General features: G+C 45.2%; 1 protein-coding gene across 15 annotated transcripts in view; it reads right to left on the bottom strand.

Annotated features, from left to right (window-relative positions):
• The window catches only part of OTOF (otoferlin), a 198,113-nt gene that overhangs the window by 154,880 nt on the left and 26,358 nt on the right, over positions 1–16,875 (bottom strand). The window lies entirely within an intron of this gene.

Raw genomic sequence — 16,875 nt, 5'->3', positions numbered from 1 at the left:
AAGTGAAAACTCTGCTGCCACACTGCAGAACCATCCTGCAACCATATCCTGAAATTGAAAGCCAGTCTGCAGAGAAATATCTGAAACAGGCTGCACCTACATTGCAGAAATAATACACTTTGACACCACTAACTGCCACGGCTAAATGCTCTGGGACTTCTGGAAACTGTAGTTTGCTGCAGCACCAGATCTCTGACAGAGAAGGCTAAATATCTCACAACCCTACAAATCCCAGGATGCCAAACTGCATTAATTCTGCAGTGCAGATGCAACCATGGTTTAGTTTATATGCTCAGCCTCCAGTTCTTCGAGCGAAGCCCTGGACCCTAAGATGCAATCCTTAAAATACAGTCATGGGGTCCTTTCACACTACAGAATTATAGTGCTTTGATTCCACTTTAACTGCCATGACTGCATTTTATGTAATCCTGGGATTCATAGTCTGGTGAGGCACAGAGATCTCTGGCTGAGACTTCGAAATCTAAATAAGTTGAAGTCAGCTTGAAGGCAAATAACGCAGAATCGTAGTGTTGGAAGAGACCCCAGGGGCCATCTAGTCCAATCCACTTCTGCCATGCAGGGACTCCCAGTCAAAGCATCCCCACTGAGAGATGGCCATCCAGCCTCTGTTTAAAGAAATGGTTTGAGTGTTGGACTACACCTCTAGAGATCAGGATTCGAATCCCTGCTCGGCTGTGAAAACCCAGTGGGTTCCCTTGGAGAAGTCCAACTTTCCCAGCTTCAGACAAAAGCAAAGACGAAGCTTCTCTTTTTTGCAAAGAATCAAATAAAACTGTTTTGTAAAGCAAGGCTTGTGAGGGTAAGCAGTGTTCTGATGCAGAAATGAACAGTGTGCTTAGCAGACACCAGAAGAACGGAAGCAAATGTTCACAAATATCAGAACCTTAATTTTGGCTGTTTGAGGTGTTGTTGTTGCTGTGTGCAATTTGTGCCATTTCTAGGCACGATGAAGCTTTGCCTGCCTGTTCTTCTCCCCTCTTAGAGACCATATTGATAATGTCAGTTATTAATGTCAGCCGTTGGGAACAAAGAAACACTTGAGAAACACATTTTCCAACCATTTTTACACATATCTTCCCACCCATAGTAGAAAAAGAATCAAAGCACTACTCTTTTAATGTGTTCTGCATCTGAAGTGCCACCGAGAAGCTGCCACGGCTCAATCTTGAATTTAGCAATGGTGTCCCTGGGGCAACTGCATCCGCCTAGCCTTCTCTCTCCAAAAAAGTTGCATTGGTTCCCCCCCCCCCCCCAGTGCGTCTGCTAAGCCTGCAGATCTCAGGCTGTGAAGGGAGAAAGCAGAGCCAGCGTATGAGAGCAGATCTGGCATAGTCTCAGGTTTTCCTTCGTGTTGCTTTCCTGTAAAGCTGTCAAGACGGGGAAGCTAGAGGCAGCTCATTGATAAGAGTTCAAAGAGCAAGCTCGCTGCCTTGCCTCTATCCCAGTCCCCTGTGGCATGCAAAGCAATTTCCCCACCATTGGCATATGTTGTGCCCAGCCAAGCTGCTTGCCTTGACTGGAGAGGTTTAAACAGGGGCATCATTAAGGCAGTGCGGGAAGTATGCACCACATCAAGCGATACCTCATGGGGGGGCGAACACCCAGAGAAGCTGTCCCTCCCAAGACACCCCCTCCACCAGCCAGGGCACCTCTGCCAACCATTGGGATGCTGCTGCCAACCATCAAATCCTTCTGGGTCTGGCAGGGCTGCTGGCCAAATGGAAAAGAGAGTCACCTCTCTTTTCCACTTGGCCAGAAGCCCCACCAGAGTTGCCTTTTGGGTCTTTGGGTCATCAATAAGGGATGGCCTTCTGGGTCCCAGGGGAACATTGGCTGGGCAAGAAATATAGTTGTCCCTTTTCCTGCTCACCCAGCAGCCATGAACCTGAAGGGGGTTGCCTTCTGGGTCTTTGGGCCTTCTGGAAGGGGTTGCTTTCTGGGACTGGTGGGGCATTCCAAGTCCAGGGGGGGCTGCTGACCAGGTGGGATTGAGAGATGGCTCCATTCCTGCTCACCCAGCAACTCCACCAGGCCTGGAAGCCATTGCTTTCCAAGTTTTTGGGTCTTCCCGAAGGGGCTGCCTTCTGGGTCCAGTGGGACTGCCTTCCATGTCTGGGAGGACTGCTGACCAGGGCTGGAGGGAAGAGAGTTGCATCCCTTTCCTGCTCACCCACCAGAAGGGTCCAGTGGGCCTTCTGGCTGGGTGAGAAATAGACTTTCACCCCTTTCCTGCTCACCCAGCAGCCACAACAGACCTGCAAGGGGTTGCGTTCTGGGTCTTCTGGCCTTCTGAAAGGAGCTGTCTTCTGTGTCCAGTGGGGCTGCCTTGCAAGTCCAGGGGTGGGCCAGTGGCCAGGTGAGAAAGACACTTGCCTCCCTTTCCTACTCACCCAGCAGCCCCGACAGGCCTGGAAAGGACTGCCATGTCTCCCACCATGGCAAAGGCATCTTGGCTGGCAGAGCAAGGCAGCTGGGGAGTGTGCCAGGCAATGTGGAGGTGACAGCATGCCATACTACACTGCGATAATACCAACCCTAGTGATGCCACTGCGTTTAAACAGTGCTTGGATAACCACTGCTCCGGGGTGCTACAGATGTGGGTTCCTGCACTATTGGGGTGAGCCACTGTGGAAGGTGCCAGGGGCCAATATTCTCTCAGCAGAAATCAAACTTGTTCCATCTTCAGTATGATATCCTTTCAGATATTTAAACAGGGCTCTCATGTCACCCTTGATCTTCTCTTCTCCAGACTAAATATCTCCAGCTCTCCAAGTCTCTCCTCAAAGGCCATGGTTTCCAGACCTTGGAACTTCCTAATAGTAAGAGCTGCTTGATGGTGGAATACAATCGTTCAGAGTTTGGTGGAGACTCCTTCTTTGGATGTTTTTAAACAGAGGCTGGATGGCCATCTGTCCCAGGGAAGGCTTAGATTGTGTCTTCTTGCGTGGCAGAATGGGGTTGGATTAATGGCCCTTGGGGTCCCTTCCAACTCTAGGATTCTGTGAGTCTAGGTCTATTGCCTTATACAAAAATACATATTACTGCTCAGCTGAAAATTATACAGTGAACGGAAAGCCTCAACAACTTGATCGCCACGTGATTTGCTTAGTTCCAGGGCAGATTCTCTCAAACCCCCACAGGACATATGCTGCACTGTAGAGCCATTTTATAGCCGTCCTTTTATCGTAGTCGCTGGATTCGGCAGCAATGCTGGGCTCGATCCTGAAATCAGTATTCTGCGATGAGACGGCTGAAGTGTGCATTTGGATTTTGGCAGGGCACTGTGACTGGCTGTGTCTGTGGTTTTTTCTTGAAAGTGTGTTGTGTTTCTTCTACATTTTTTTTAATTATAAAGAAAACAAAATCCCCTTCTCCTGGCAGTTTTAACATACGTTTTAAAAAAGTTAATTCATCAAATGTTGACACTGATTATTGAATCAATGGTTGATTCTTGACTGGAAACGAATTGCGCAAAATAATAATAATAATAATAATAATAATAATAATAAATTTATTTGTATCCCGCTCCTCTGAGAACAATCGGGGCAGCTAACAAAGTTAAAAATACAAAACATATAAAATCCCTGGTACCCTCCCCTCCTTAAAATAGTATTAAATTCAATGCAATATTTAAAAAACAGAACAAAAAACAACAAACAAACAAACATACACGTTAAAAACTGACCAGAAGGTCAACAACATCATACCAACAAGCAGCCAGTGGCAGCAGCAGTATCTTTTCCAGACGTTCTTCTAAAGCCGGGTTCTCTATTCCAGGAAGGCCTGCCGGAAGAGATCCGTCTTAACAGCCTTTTTAAAGCTGTCTAAGGATGTAAGTAGACGGATCTCATCTGGAGGCCGTTCCACAGTCTGGGGGCGACGATGGAAAATGCCCTCTGGGAGGCAGTCGAAAGCCTAGATGTTTGTGGCTGAAGTTGGCCTCTCCCAGAGGAGCGGAGTGCGCGGGGAGGATTGCAGGGGAGAAGGCGCTCCCGGAGATAGCTTGGACCCAAGCCATTTAGGGCTTTAAAGGTGATAACCAACACCTTGTACTGGGTCCGGAAGCTAAAATATTCCTTTCATTGGGGGAAATGTCCTATGTGTGGATTTCCCATTCAACCATTAAACCAATGGATCTACTCTAGTTTTCCATAGTCATTAATCAGAATGGAGACTGCAGTTAAGAAATAGAAGAAGACAAGGACTTGGAAGGGAAAACTGTGAAGGAACTAAACAAGATCCCCAAGTATCAAGATACATCACTGAATGCTAAATTTAGCATTGTCCATGTCATCGTGTTCTCTGTTTCTATGTATTTCTATATGTATTGTTGCGAAATCCAGACATTCAACAATTACCATTCAACAATTAAATCCATTGATCTACTCGAGTTTTCCATACGTTGGGCTCAGTCATTCATCAGAACAGAGACTGCAGCCAAGGAATCAGAAGAAAACCAGGACTTGAAAGGGCAGCTAAGAAGGATCTAGATCAGATCCTGACGTGTCAAGAGATATAACTGAATACTAAAGTTAGGATCTGAAGTTGAAGGCTTTCATGGCTGGTATCCATGGGTTTTTGTGGATTTTTCAGGCTCTGTGGCCATGCTCTAGAACAGTTTCTTCCTGACGTTTTGCCAGCATCTGTGGCTGGCATCTTCAGAGAATGCTGGCATGGGAGAGAGTGGGATACACACACACACACCCCACACTCTCTTCCATGCCAGCATTCTCCAAAGATGCCAGCCACAGATGCTGGCAAAACGTCAGGAAGAAACTCTTCTAGAACATGGCCACATAACACAACACCCCCCCCCCAAAAAAAAAACCCCACAAAAAATAATGTTAGGATGGTTTATGCCATCCTGTTTCCCATTTCTATATATGATTATGAAATCTGGGCAGGGAAGAAAGACGACAGGAAGAAAACCAAATCATCTGAGATGTGGTGCTGGAGGAGGGTTCTGCCAGGTATCCTAGACTGCAAAAAGACCAATAAGTGGGTCCTAGTTCAAATCCAGCCTGAGCTCTCCCTAGAAGCCAAGATGACCAAACTGAGACTGTTGCACTTTGGCCACATCATGAGAAGGCATGACTTGCTTACTATGGTAAAATGCAATAGGAAAGAGGAAGACTCCATCAAGGAAGCCATGGGCCAGAGTCTGCAAGCCCTTAACAGCGGGGAGGGTGACAGGGGACTTGGCAGGCTCTCCTTCATGGAATCGCCATAAACTGAAGTTGACTTGATGGCACTTAACGACAAAACTCTCGTTCGGATTAAATGAAAGGATTTGGGGCAAGATTTGTCTGTTGTTTTTACAAGGTTTTACAAGGTTACAAGATTTGCTGCTTTTACAACTAGCATTACACTAGCACTGTTCTGCGATTCTTGGAGGAGAGCTGAATAATGCAGGAAAGGAAAGATCCAGGACTGAATAATCCACAGAGGGAAAGTATATCAAAGGAGAGAAAAAGTGAAGAACGAGAACGGAAAAAGAAATTCAAGCAATCTGCATATTTCATACTCTCCAAAACTCTTCCAGAATCAGATCGTAGGCAAGACATCAACAGTTATTAATAAGGAAGAACACACAGTGCCAAATATTTATTTGATTTATTATTTGATTTATTTATTTGATTTCTATCCCACCTTTACCCCCAAAAGGGACCCAAGTTGGCTCACAAATAAAAATTCTAAAAGCATATTACAATAAAACAATTTGAAATATCATCTATAAACAAAAACAGGCACCAGATCCTGTCTGATCTTGGAAGCTCAAAGGTCAGCCCTGGTTGGATGGGAGACCATCAAAAAATAGCAATAGCAAGTACATTTCTATACCACTTATCAGTGCACTTAAGCGCTCCCTAAGCGGTTTACAATGTGGAAGCCAAATGCCCCCAACAAGCTGGGTATTCATTTTAGCCACCTACAGAAGGATGCCAGGCTGAGTTGGCCCTGAGCCCCTGGCTGGGACTGAAGTCACAACCTTGTGGTTTGTGAGTGAAGGGTTGCTTTACAGGCATTTAATCACTGCGCCACCAGGGTTCCTGGCGCTTCAATTGTGTCTTTCTATGGATTGGGATGGCCCTTGGACCCACCAGGGCACATCTCAGGTGCTGTTGGCTGTATTTCACAGGAAGGAAATGACAAAACCACCTCTGAGTACACCTTGCCTAAGAAAACTGTAGGAACTTCATGCAGTTTGAATCCAATGCTCTGTTTTCTGCTGCTCCAGAGTCTAGGACATGGAGCAACGGATTCAAACTATAGGAAAAGAGATTCTGCCTCAACATTAGGAGGATCCTCCTGATAGTAAACGGAGGCTGGATGGCCATCTGTCAGGGGGGTTGTTCTGTGTTCCTGCTGGCAGGGGCTTGGACTGGATGGCCCTTGCAGAGTCTCTTCCTAGTCCTTTATTCTATTATTCTATGGTAAGAGCTGTTAGACAGTGCAAAACGCAGCTGCCTCGGAGTGTGGTGGAGTCTCCTTCTTTGGAGGTTTTTCAACAGAAGGTTGAATGGCCATCAGTCCCACAGAGTGCTTTGATTGTGTCTTTCTATAGTTTGGATGGCCTTTGGGGTCTCTTCCAACTCCAGGATTCTCGGATTCTAGGAAGTCAACAGGTGACTTAAAAGCACCTACAAACATGCGCGCGCGCGCACACACACACACACAGACACAACATAGGAGTGACTGCAGCAGTTTGCTTTTGCCTAAGTGTCCTGGTAAGAAGACATTACTACGCAGAAAATGCCATTTTCTTTGCAAAACAAAACCTCACTTCTTTTGGCACAGAATAAATCCAGAACTGAGAACAGTCTTTGAGAACAAAGCCTGGTTTTAAGGACCTTCTTCTGGAAAGGAGCAAAATAGGAAAACAATATGTTGTGACCCATGGTCACGATAGTTATGAAAATCGACATCCCCAGTGGTGAATGCCTCTGTAGAATACATTACAGGGCCACAAATTCCTTGATGTTTGGAAAGCACTGCGGTGCATCTTGCCTTCAGAGCTTACATTCAGAATTAAAGCACATCATTCATCATCACAGTCATAGTAAATTATGACAGAGAATGAGGAAGAGATTTCAGCTCCTGAGATCACGAGGGACTGCTAAGCTTTCAAAAGCAATTACAGTTCAGGCAAAGCCATTTACAAATTTTTCATGAATTATTCCGAAGACGCAGCGGGCGGGAGCTTCCGTTTCCCCAACAAGTCATCGATTGCGAGATGAGAAGTGGCTACACTGTCGGATGAGACCTTCATTGATTCTAGCAGTTAGAGGAAAAGCTGTGTCTGCAGTCAAGCAAAATGGCATTGATCTGGTTAAGGAAATCTGAAGGCTTCGTTACGGATAATGAAAGAAGTGGTCTGAAGTTTAGAGGAAAATTTGGAGATAAAGCAAGAGGAGAAGAAACAGAGACGGAGGACTTCATCACACCAGCCACAATTGCACTAGGCTAAGAACGGAAGCATCCTCTCTGAAGACGCCAGCCACAGATGCTGGCAAAACGTCAGGAAGAAACTCTTCTAGAACATGGCCACAGAGCCCAAAAAACCCACAATAAACTATGGATGCTGGCCATGAAAGCTTTCGACTTCATACTGGTTTGGCATTGTTTCTTATCAGACTTTCCCCCATGAGAGTGCTTTGGCGATCCATGGTTGCGTGATCTGTTTTCCACACTGCCAAACTTCACTTTCCAGGAGGAAGGGTGGAGGGACAAGTGATCCTGGCTGCCAACTACCTTTCCAAAGCAAGCTGTTGTGTGAATGTGCACACAGCAGCCAGCTTTGGGAAGGTTTTGGCCACTGTGATTGCTGCTCCATCTCCTTCATAAGGCATGGGGCTACGGTGTGCATATTGACACGGCAGCCCTGGGCCTTCCAAAGCCAGCTGCTGCATCAACATGCACCTGGCAGCCAGCCTTGGGAAGGGGTTGGCAGCCACAAACACTACAATGGGGAGGGGGAGAGAAGCAGGATCATGCCCACTCAGACCACACTACAGCCTGAAAAGCATTACTGCAGAAGAAGGAACTTATCGCACAAATTGAGACATGAACATGCTGTGAGACTGAGAGCCCCATTGATGGGTTTTACCCATCAATGAAAAGGTGCTGTAGCCAAGGGTCCGTAGGGGAATTTTATTATGTTGTTATTAGCTCAAATATTGCAAGAGGGGCTGGCTACGAGAGCCCACCGAAATCGCCCTCCCGATATGTATACGGAGTAGACCAGGGGACCCCAATAAATAAAGCTGAGACGGATATTAATAACTAGATGTCTAATTTATTGAAATAGGGGGAAAACACATGCGTTGCGCATACACTCACACACACACTCAGGTCTCAGGAAAATTAGGGTTGGAAAATGGGAACAGATTTCAGGCGTTACTAATGGAGATGCTTACCAGAATGTAGACTCCCTCCGGGGAGCAAATGGGGTGCTGGACAGTGAGACAAGTCTGCTCCGCAACCTGGGTTTGAGCAGAAATGCTGGCTACCAGAACAGAGGTCCGACTGACGTGGAGTAAGTAGACCTTGAAAATGGCGCACTGAGCAGCCAAAGAGGAGACTTTTTATAGGCCAAATCTGGCCTGAGGCAAAGAGGCTGGCTTGGCCAAAACAAAGGTGTTCTAAAGATTTTCTTTTCACCTGGATGTCTGCTTTAGATAGTATAAAGGGCTTATGCCTCTCGGACAATAGGTTCGAGGAGGAGGTTGATAGCTTCAGGGAAGGCAATCCTTTCACTCTTCCCAGCCTTGAGATAATCCCTTCATGCGACTTCCCCGTACCCTCTGAGATGTTAATATGGGTGCTCCCTTAGGGGAGGTGTACATGTCCTCTCGCTTTGCCAGTAATGGCGGACAGGCTGCTAGAGTTCATCCAGGGGTCATTAAGGGTTATCATTGATTCCAAAATTTATATCGAGCCGCATGGCACTAACAAATGGAATACAAGACAGTAACAGGATGGACGCAACATTGTGTGATAAGTACCAGCCATAGACACTTTTATCCTGGTAAAATTCTGCTTTTCTAGCCTTGTGTGATGAAGTCTAGAACCCAGACTTTTTTTGGTTACAAGTATGCATGCAAAGTTTCATGCATGCATGAATCATAGAGTTGGAAGAGACCACAAGGGCCATCCAGTCCAACCCCATTCTGCCATGCAGGAAATCTAAATCAAAGCATCCTCGACAGACGGCCATCCAGCTTCTGTTTAAAGACCTCCAAGGAGGGAGACTCCACCAAAATCTCAGAGGGAATATGTTCCACTGTCGAACAGCCCTTACTCTCAGGAAGTTCCTCCTAATGTTGAGGTGGAATTTATTTTCCTGTAGATTGCATCCATTGCTCCTTGTCCTATTCTCTGGAGCAGCAGAAAACAAGCTTGCTCCATCCTCAATGTGACACCTCTTCAAATACTTAAACAGGGCTATCGTATCACCTCTTAACCATCTCTTTTCCAGGCTAAATATACCCAGCTCCCTAGGTCTTTCCTTATAAGCCATGATTTCCAAACCCTGCACCATTTTAGTCGCCCTCCTTTGGACACGCTCCAATTTGTCAATATCCTTTTTGAATTTTGGTGCCCAGAAATGGACACATATTATTCCAGATGAGGCCTGACCAAAGCAGAATACAGTGGCACTATGACTTACCTTGATCTAGACACTATACTTCTATTGATGCAGCCTAAAATCGCATTGGCCTTGTTAGCTGCCGCATCACACTGTTGACTGATGTTCAACTTGTGGTCTACTTGGACTCCTAGATCCCTTTCACATGTTGTCTCCTTAAACCAGGTGTCCCCCATCCTATATTTGTGCATTTCATTTTTCCACCCTAAGCGCAGTACCTTACATTTCTCCCTGTTGAAGTTCTTTTTGTTAGTTTTGGCCCAGCTTTCTAATCTCTTTAGGCCATTTTGAATTTTGATCCTCTCCTCTGGGGTATTAGTTACTCCTGCTGCTGTTCTTTACTGCCTTTGAGTTGATCCCAAATCATGGTGACCCTGTGGCTGAGGCATCCCCAAGACCCCTCTGTCCTGCACTGCTCTGATCAGGCCCTGCAGATTCATACCCGAGATCTCCTTAATAGAGTCCCTCTGTCTAGCATGTGGCCCTCCTCTCTTTTCGGAGTCTAAGCCTGCTCTTCGTATGACATTTTCTGTACATGGCTTTCTTTTTCTCTTTTTGGCTGTTGTGCAATGGATGCAATTCATACATCCTCCATACAATTCTGTGGTATGAGCAGACTCCTCCAACTCATTTATCACACAGAGGCAAACTGCTTAAATCCCGTGCAGAAACAGGACTTAAAAGTCTGGGGGGGGGGGACTGCAAAAGCGGGTCGTTTTTCAGATGTATTTGTGTAAAGGAAAAATAACACGACATTAACCTGAACAGAAAGTCACCAAAGCCCACTCCTTTTAACTTTTGGAATTTCCCCAAAGCAAAAAGGAGTGAGTTTAAGCAACTTTCCATTAGGGTTAATGTTGCGTTATATCTCCTTCACACAAACATTGCCTGAAAATCTACACGCTTTTGCGGGTTTTGTCCACTTTTTGTTAGGGTTAACCCCTGATGTTGTTTGAAAATCTTATCCAGAATTCCCAAATCCAAAATGTTCCAAAAATATGGTTTAGGAAGAATATTAATATGATTGAGGCTTTAGAATATACCAAACTGTTAAATAATGGGAAATGGGGGGGGGGGGGGGTAGTAAGCTTAAAATATATGGAAAACAATATATAACATGTACTTGAATTACTAGATGGAGATTACATTTATTAGTATTAAATATAGATATAGGTCTTGATATTGTATAAAGCATTTATTGTTGTTACAAATATTAATATAAGAAACCAACACTTTTTCATGGGTGGCTGAGAGAGTGACACCTCGCCTTATGATGGATCAATGTTTTTTGTCTAGAACAAGTAACCATCTCTCTCCAGTCATGTACGGAGAAATCAGACATCGCTTTCCAACCAACCTAGAACCTGCCAACAAACTAATGATCAGATCATTATTCTGGAAGGAATTATTATCGCACTTGGGGGGAAAAACCTAACAGTAGCAACTAACCACAAAACTGTCTCAATCAATTAGGGCTTATTGTATTAACCACCTCAGTCCAAAATTGTATTGCTTTGGGACTCTGGCTACAGGCAGAAAAACCAGCCATAGCAGAACGTGTTATAAACCGTCCTGGGCATAAAATGCTGTTAGAAAACACTGAAATTCTGGATCATACCAAGAACTATCAGGTCAGGATGCACAGGGAAGCCATTGAAATCCATAAACACCTGGACAACTTGAACGGGAAAGAAGAAACCTTTAACAAAGTCTGGCTACTAGTCCTGAAAAACACCAAAAACACCCAGCAAATGCAAATAAAAACCAGGCAAGGTGAGGGAGATTTCCCAGCAGACAATGGATCATTAAGGAAATGGACCCCTGAGACCTTGCCATTCAACACAGACCAACATGTAAATCTCTTCCTCTCAACCAACAGTATATAGACCCCACTCACTTACATGCCGGCATTCTCTGAAGATGCCAGCCACAGATGCTGGCGAAACGTCAGGAATAAACATGGCCTCATAGCCTGAAAAACCCACAAAAAACTATGGATGCTGGCTGTGAAAGCCTTTGACTTCACATTGTAATGTTAACAGTTTCTCCAGCAGATAGGTGAGAGAGGCTGATCTTATGGAGAATCTCAAAACTATCGATTTGGAAGGTTCCCGAAGGGCCATCTAGTCTGACCTGCTGCCATGCAGGAATTCCCAAAGCATCCCTGAGAGATGGCCGTCCAGCCTCTGCTCAAAAACCTACAATGGTGGCCTTGGTCTTTGAAGATGGGTGAGATGTTGGATGAGCCCAACTGTGTTTCTTCTACATTAGCCTGATTCTGATAGCCCTGTTTAAATATTTGAAGGGATGTCACGTTGAAGATGGAACAAGTTTGTTTTCTGCTGCTCAAGAAAATAGGACCCAGAACAATGGATGCAAGCTGCAGAAAAAGAGATTCCACCTAAACCTTAGAGGGAATATTCTGATATTGAGAGCTGTTAGATAGTGGAAGGCATTCCTTCGGAGGATGGTGTGGTCTCCTTCTTTGGAGGTCTTTAAGCAGAAGCTGGATGGCCATCTCCCAGGGGTGCTTTGATTGAGAGTTCCTGCATGGCAGAAGGGGGTTTGACTCAATAGCCCTTGAGGTCTCTTCCAACTATGATTCTATGAAGCACAACTGCCCCCAAACTGCAATAACTGGCATAGATTGGCACTAACCCTTCCGCAGAAAGCACAGATCCATGCAGACAAGTAGGTGGCATTTCCCCCTAGCAACACTCAAGCTTCCCAGGAAGACGGGCATGCTTTATACTTTGAAAATTATAATTTAATGCGCACAACACCCACATCCCGAACCATGTTTTCAGGGTGTAGATTCCAAATCTTTGGCGTGGTTCCTCTTTTATCTTTTTCTGCCATCTTAAGCACAAACAATTGCTAAGAACGGTAACGACAAAACTGCCTTCAAAACATTGGGAATCTAGAAGATGCACAATCCTAAGGACGTTTACTTGGGAGGAAATCCCAGTTGGCTTCAGACAGGGCTGACTGTCTAGCAAAATTAAACTGGACTTGTAACTGAGGTTGTGTCTTTTCCTCTTCCCTCTTCTTTCCTCCAATTGCCCCGGGGGAAATTATTTCTTATTGCAGCCAATTAAAACTGTCCATTAGGATCCTTTCCCTCCTGGCAATGTTGTTCTGGCAGCCCTGTTTAATCAAACAACCTTTGGCAGGCTCACATCTCTCTCTCCAATTAAGAAGCAGGAATACCAGCAGATTAAATGGCTGGTTGTAGCAAAGAGGCAGGATTCCTCAGGGAGGATACATCATAGAGTTGGAAGACATCCCCCAAGGGCCATCCAGACCAACACATTCTGCCATGCAGGAATGCATAGAACTATAGGATCCTAGAGTTGGAAGGGAACCCAAGGGCCATCCAGTCCACCCCTTCTGCCATGCAGGAAGACACCATCCAAGCCTCCCTGGGACAGATGGACATCAGCCTCTGTTTAAAGACGTCCAAAGAAGGAGACTCCACTGCACTCCAAGGGAATGTCTTCCACTATTGATCAGCCCTTACTGTCCGGACGTTCCTTCTAATGTTGAGCTGGAATCTCTTTTCCTCTGGTTCCAGCTATTGTTCAATGTCCTATTCTCTGCAGCAGCAGAAAACAAGCTTACTCCATGCTCAATATGACATCCCTTCCAGTATTTCAACATGAGCCATCATGTCTCTTTTTAACCTTCTCTTCTAGCTAAACATCCCCAGCTCCCTAGGTTGCTCCTCAGAGGGCTTGGTGATCTCCAGACCCTTCACCATTTTGGTGGCCGTCCTCTGTACACTCTCCAGCTTCTCAACATCCTTCTTGAATTGTCCAGAACTGGACACAGCATTATTCCAGGTGAGACCTGACCAAAGCAGAACAGAGTGGGACTATTACTTCTCTCGATCTAGAGACTTCACTCCTATTACATCCTGGAGAGAAGTGACCAGTGGGGCGTCCAGTGGGGCTCTGTCCTGGGCCCAGTGTTATTCAATATCTTTATCAATGACCTGGATGACAGAATTGGGCGCATACTTATCAAATTTACAGATGACACCGAATTAGGAGGAATAGCTAATACCCCAGAGGACAGGATCAAGATTCAAAATGACCTGAATAGACTAGAAAGCTGGGCCAAAGCTAACAAAATGAAATTCAACACAGAGAAATGTAAGGTATTGCACTTAGGGCGGAAAAATAAAATGCACAGATATAGGATGGGTGACACCTGGCTGAATGAAACTACGTGTGAAAGGGATCTAGGAGTCCAAGTAGACCACAAGTTGAACATGAGTGAACAGTGTTATGCGGCAGCTAACAAGGCCAATGCGATTTTAGGCTGCATCAATAGAAGTATAGTGTCTAGATCAAGGGAAGTAATAGTGCCACTGTATTCTGCTCTGGTCAGGCCCCACCTGGAATATTGTGTCCAGTTCTGGGCACCACAATTCAAAAAGGACATTGAGAAACTGGAGCCATGTGTCCAAAGGAGGGCGACCAAAATGATGAAGGGTCTGGAAACCATAAAGCCCTATGAGGAACGACTTAGGGAGCTGGGGATGTTGAGCCTGGAGAAAAGAAGATTAAGAGGTGATATGATAGCCCTGTTTAAATATTTGAAGGGATGCCATATTGAGGAGGGAGCAAGCTTGTTTTCTGCTGCTCCAGAGATAAGGACCTGGAACAATGGATCCAAGCTGCAGGAAAAGAGATTCCACCTCAACATTAGGAGGAACCTCCTGAGAGTAAGGGCTGTTCGACAGTGGAATGCACTCCCTCAGAGGGTGATAGAGTCTCCTTCCCTGGAGGTCTTTGAACAGAGGCTGAATGACCATCTGTCGGGGATGCTTTGATTTGGATTTCCTGCATGGCAAAATGGGGTTGGACTGGATGGCCCGTGTGGTCTCTTCCAACTCTACGATTCTATGATTCTATGATTCTATGATTAATGCATCCTAGGATCATACTGGCTTTTTAGCTGCAGCATCACACTGTTGGCTCATGTTCAGCTTGTGGTCCACTAAGAAACCCACAGATATCAGCCTTCCTCAAACTAGTCCCCTCCAGATGTGTCACATCACAACACCCACAACCAGCAAAGTCAACAACTGTGCTGGCTGGGGATGATGGTGCATAAAGCCCAATGGAATGGGGATGGCTGTTTTTAGGAGAATGGGAGAGGAAAGAACCTTACTACTGATGGGGAGGTGTACTAGATTCACGTTTACTCATGTCCTCCCCCAAAACCTCCCAAATTTAAACTCAGAGTTGCTAAGCAACGTGAAAGATGCTGAAGCCCAAAAGGATGAACTGAAACCTCCTGTCTGTGATTCATTCATGGGGCTAGTTTGCATTCCCTGTCTTTCCTTGCAATTGTTGTTGTTGTTGTTGTTGTTGTTGTTGTTTTAAAATCCAGATGTACAGAGCATAAGGACTGCAGTGCTATAGACCATAGTGGTGAACCTCGGGCCCTGGGTTTGAATCCAGCCCTCCTAGAGGTCAAACCCCAAATGGCCATGTTCCTTCAAAGAGCTTCAGTCCCTTAGGTCTACTCTGCACTGCAGAAATAAAGCAGTTTGACAGTGCTTTGACTGCCATGGCTCAATGCTGTGGAATTCTGGGACTTGTAATTTTCTGAGTTATTTAGCTTTCTGTGTCAAAGAGCTCGGTTAACACAGCAAACTACAGATCCCAGGATTCAATAGGAAGGATTCGTGACATTAAAGCAGCATCAAATTGCATTAATAATGATTTCTAAATTGTGATTGTTTTAATAACTGTGTTATCTTATTTGTTCTTTTAAACTGATGCGTATTTTAACTGATGTGTTTTCAATTGATGTTGTTTGCTAACTGTTGTTGTTCCCTACCTTAATCCATGGGGAGAGGCGGATAAGAAATTATTATTACTGTCGTCGTTTTGTGGGTTTTTTGGGTTACGTGGCTGTGTTTTGGGGGAATTTATTCCTGATGTTTAGCCTGCATCTGTGGCTGGCATCTCCAAATCCTTCGACATTATTATTATTATTATTATTATTATTATTATTATTATTTATGCAATGCAGATTAGACCTTGGACAGCACTTTGAAAGCTATCCAAAATCCAGAATGGATGTTTTATCTTTGCCACCAACTACTATAGCTCCCTTTGGTCCCTTTGATTGACTTCTGGGCCATTTCCACAAGAGACACTTAAGTCATTTCTGGCATTTCTCCTAGAATCCTAGAGTTAGAAGGGCCATCCAGTCCAACCCTCTTCTGTCACGCAGAAAGGCACAGAGCATTCCTGATGGCCATCCAACCTCCATTTAAAAACCTCACAGAATCATAGAATCGTAGAGTTGAAAGAGACCCCAAGGGCCATCCAGTCCAACCCCATTCTGCCATGCAGGAGCTCTCCATCAAAGCATCCCCATTGACAGATGTCCATCCAGCCTCTGTTTAAAGACCTCCAAAGAAGGAGACTCCACCACAATCTCTGACGAAGGAGTGTGTTCCACTGTCGAACAGCCCTTACTGTCAGGAAGTTCCTCCTAATTGAGGTGGAATCTCTTTTCCTGGAGCTTGCATCCATTGTTCTGGGTCCTAGTCTCTGGAGCAGCAGAAAACAAGCTTGCTCCCTTTTCAATATGACATCCCTTCAATATTTAAACAGGGCTATCATATCACCTCTTAATCTTTGCTTTTCCAGGCTAAACAGACCAGCTCCCTAAGTATCTCTTTGTAGGGCTCCATGGTTTCCAGACCCTTCACCATTTTGGTTGTCCTCCTTTGGACACGTGGCTCCAGTTTCTCAACGTCCTTTTTGAATTGTTTTGCCCAGAACTGGACACAGGATTATTCCAGGTGGGGCCTGACCAAAGCAGAATACAGTGGCACTATTACTTCTCTTGATCTAGACACTATACTTCTATTGATGCAGCCTAAAATCGCATTGGCCTTGTTAGCTGCCGCATCGCACTGTTGACTCATGTTCAACTTGTGGTCTACTTGGACCCCTAGATTCCTTTCACATGGAGTCTCATTCAGCCTGCCCATAACAGAGCAGTGAAATTGATAGCAGCATTCTTCAAGAACTTTGGTATCTGTGGCTGGAGGCTTTCTTTGATTTAGAATCCTAGAAGCCTAGATTTGGAAGAGATCCCGCCCCCAGGGCCATCCAGTCCAACCCATTCTGCCATGCAGGAATACATAGAACTATAGGATTTTAGAGCTGGAAGGG

This window comes from Sceloporus occidentalis, unplaced genomic scaffold (assembly GCF_023333645.1).
Source record: "Sceloporus occidentalis isolate IW3139 unplaced genomic scaffold, rSceOcc1.0.p SCAF_6, whole genome shotgun sequence".
NCBI classification, from domain to species: Eukaryota; Metazoa; Chordata; class Lepidosauria; order Squamata; family Phrynosomatidae; genus Sceloporus; species Sceloporus occidentalis.
Note: the sequence above shows the minus strand (reverse complement) of the source record. Positions and strands in the feature narration are given on the sequence as shown.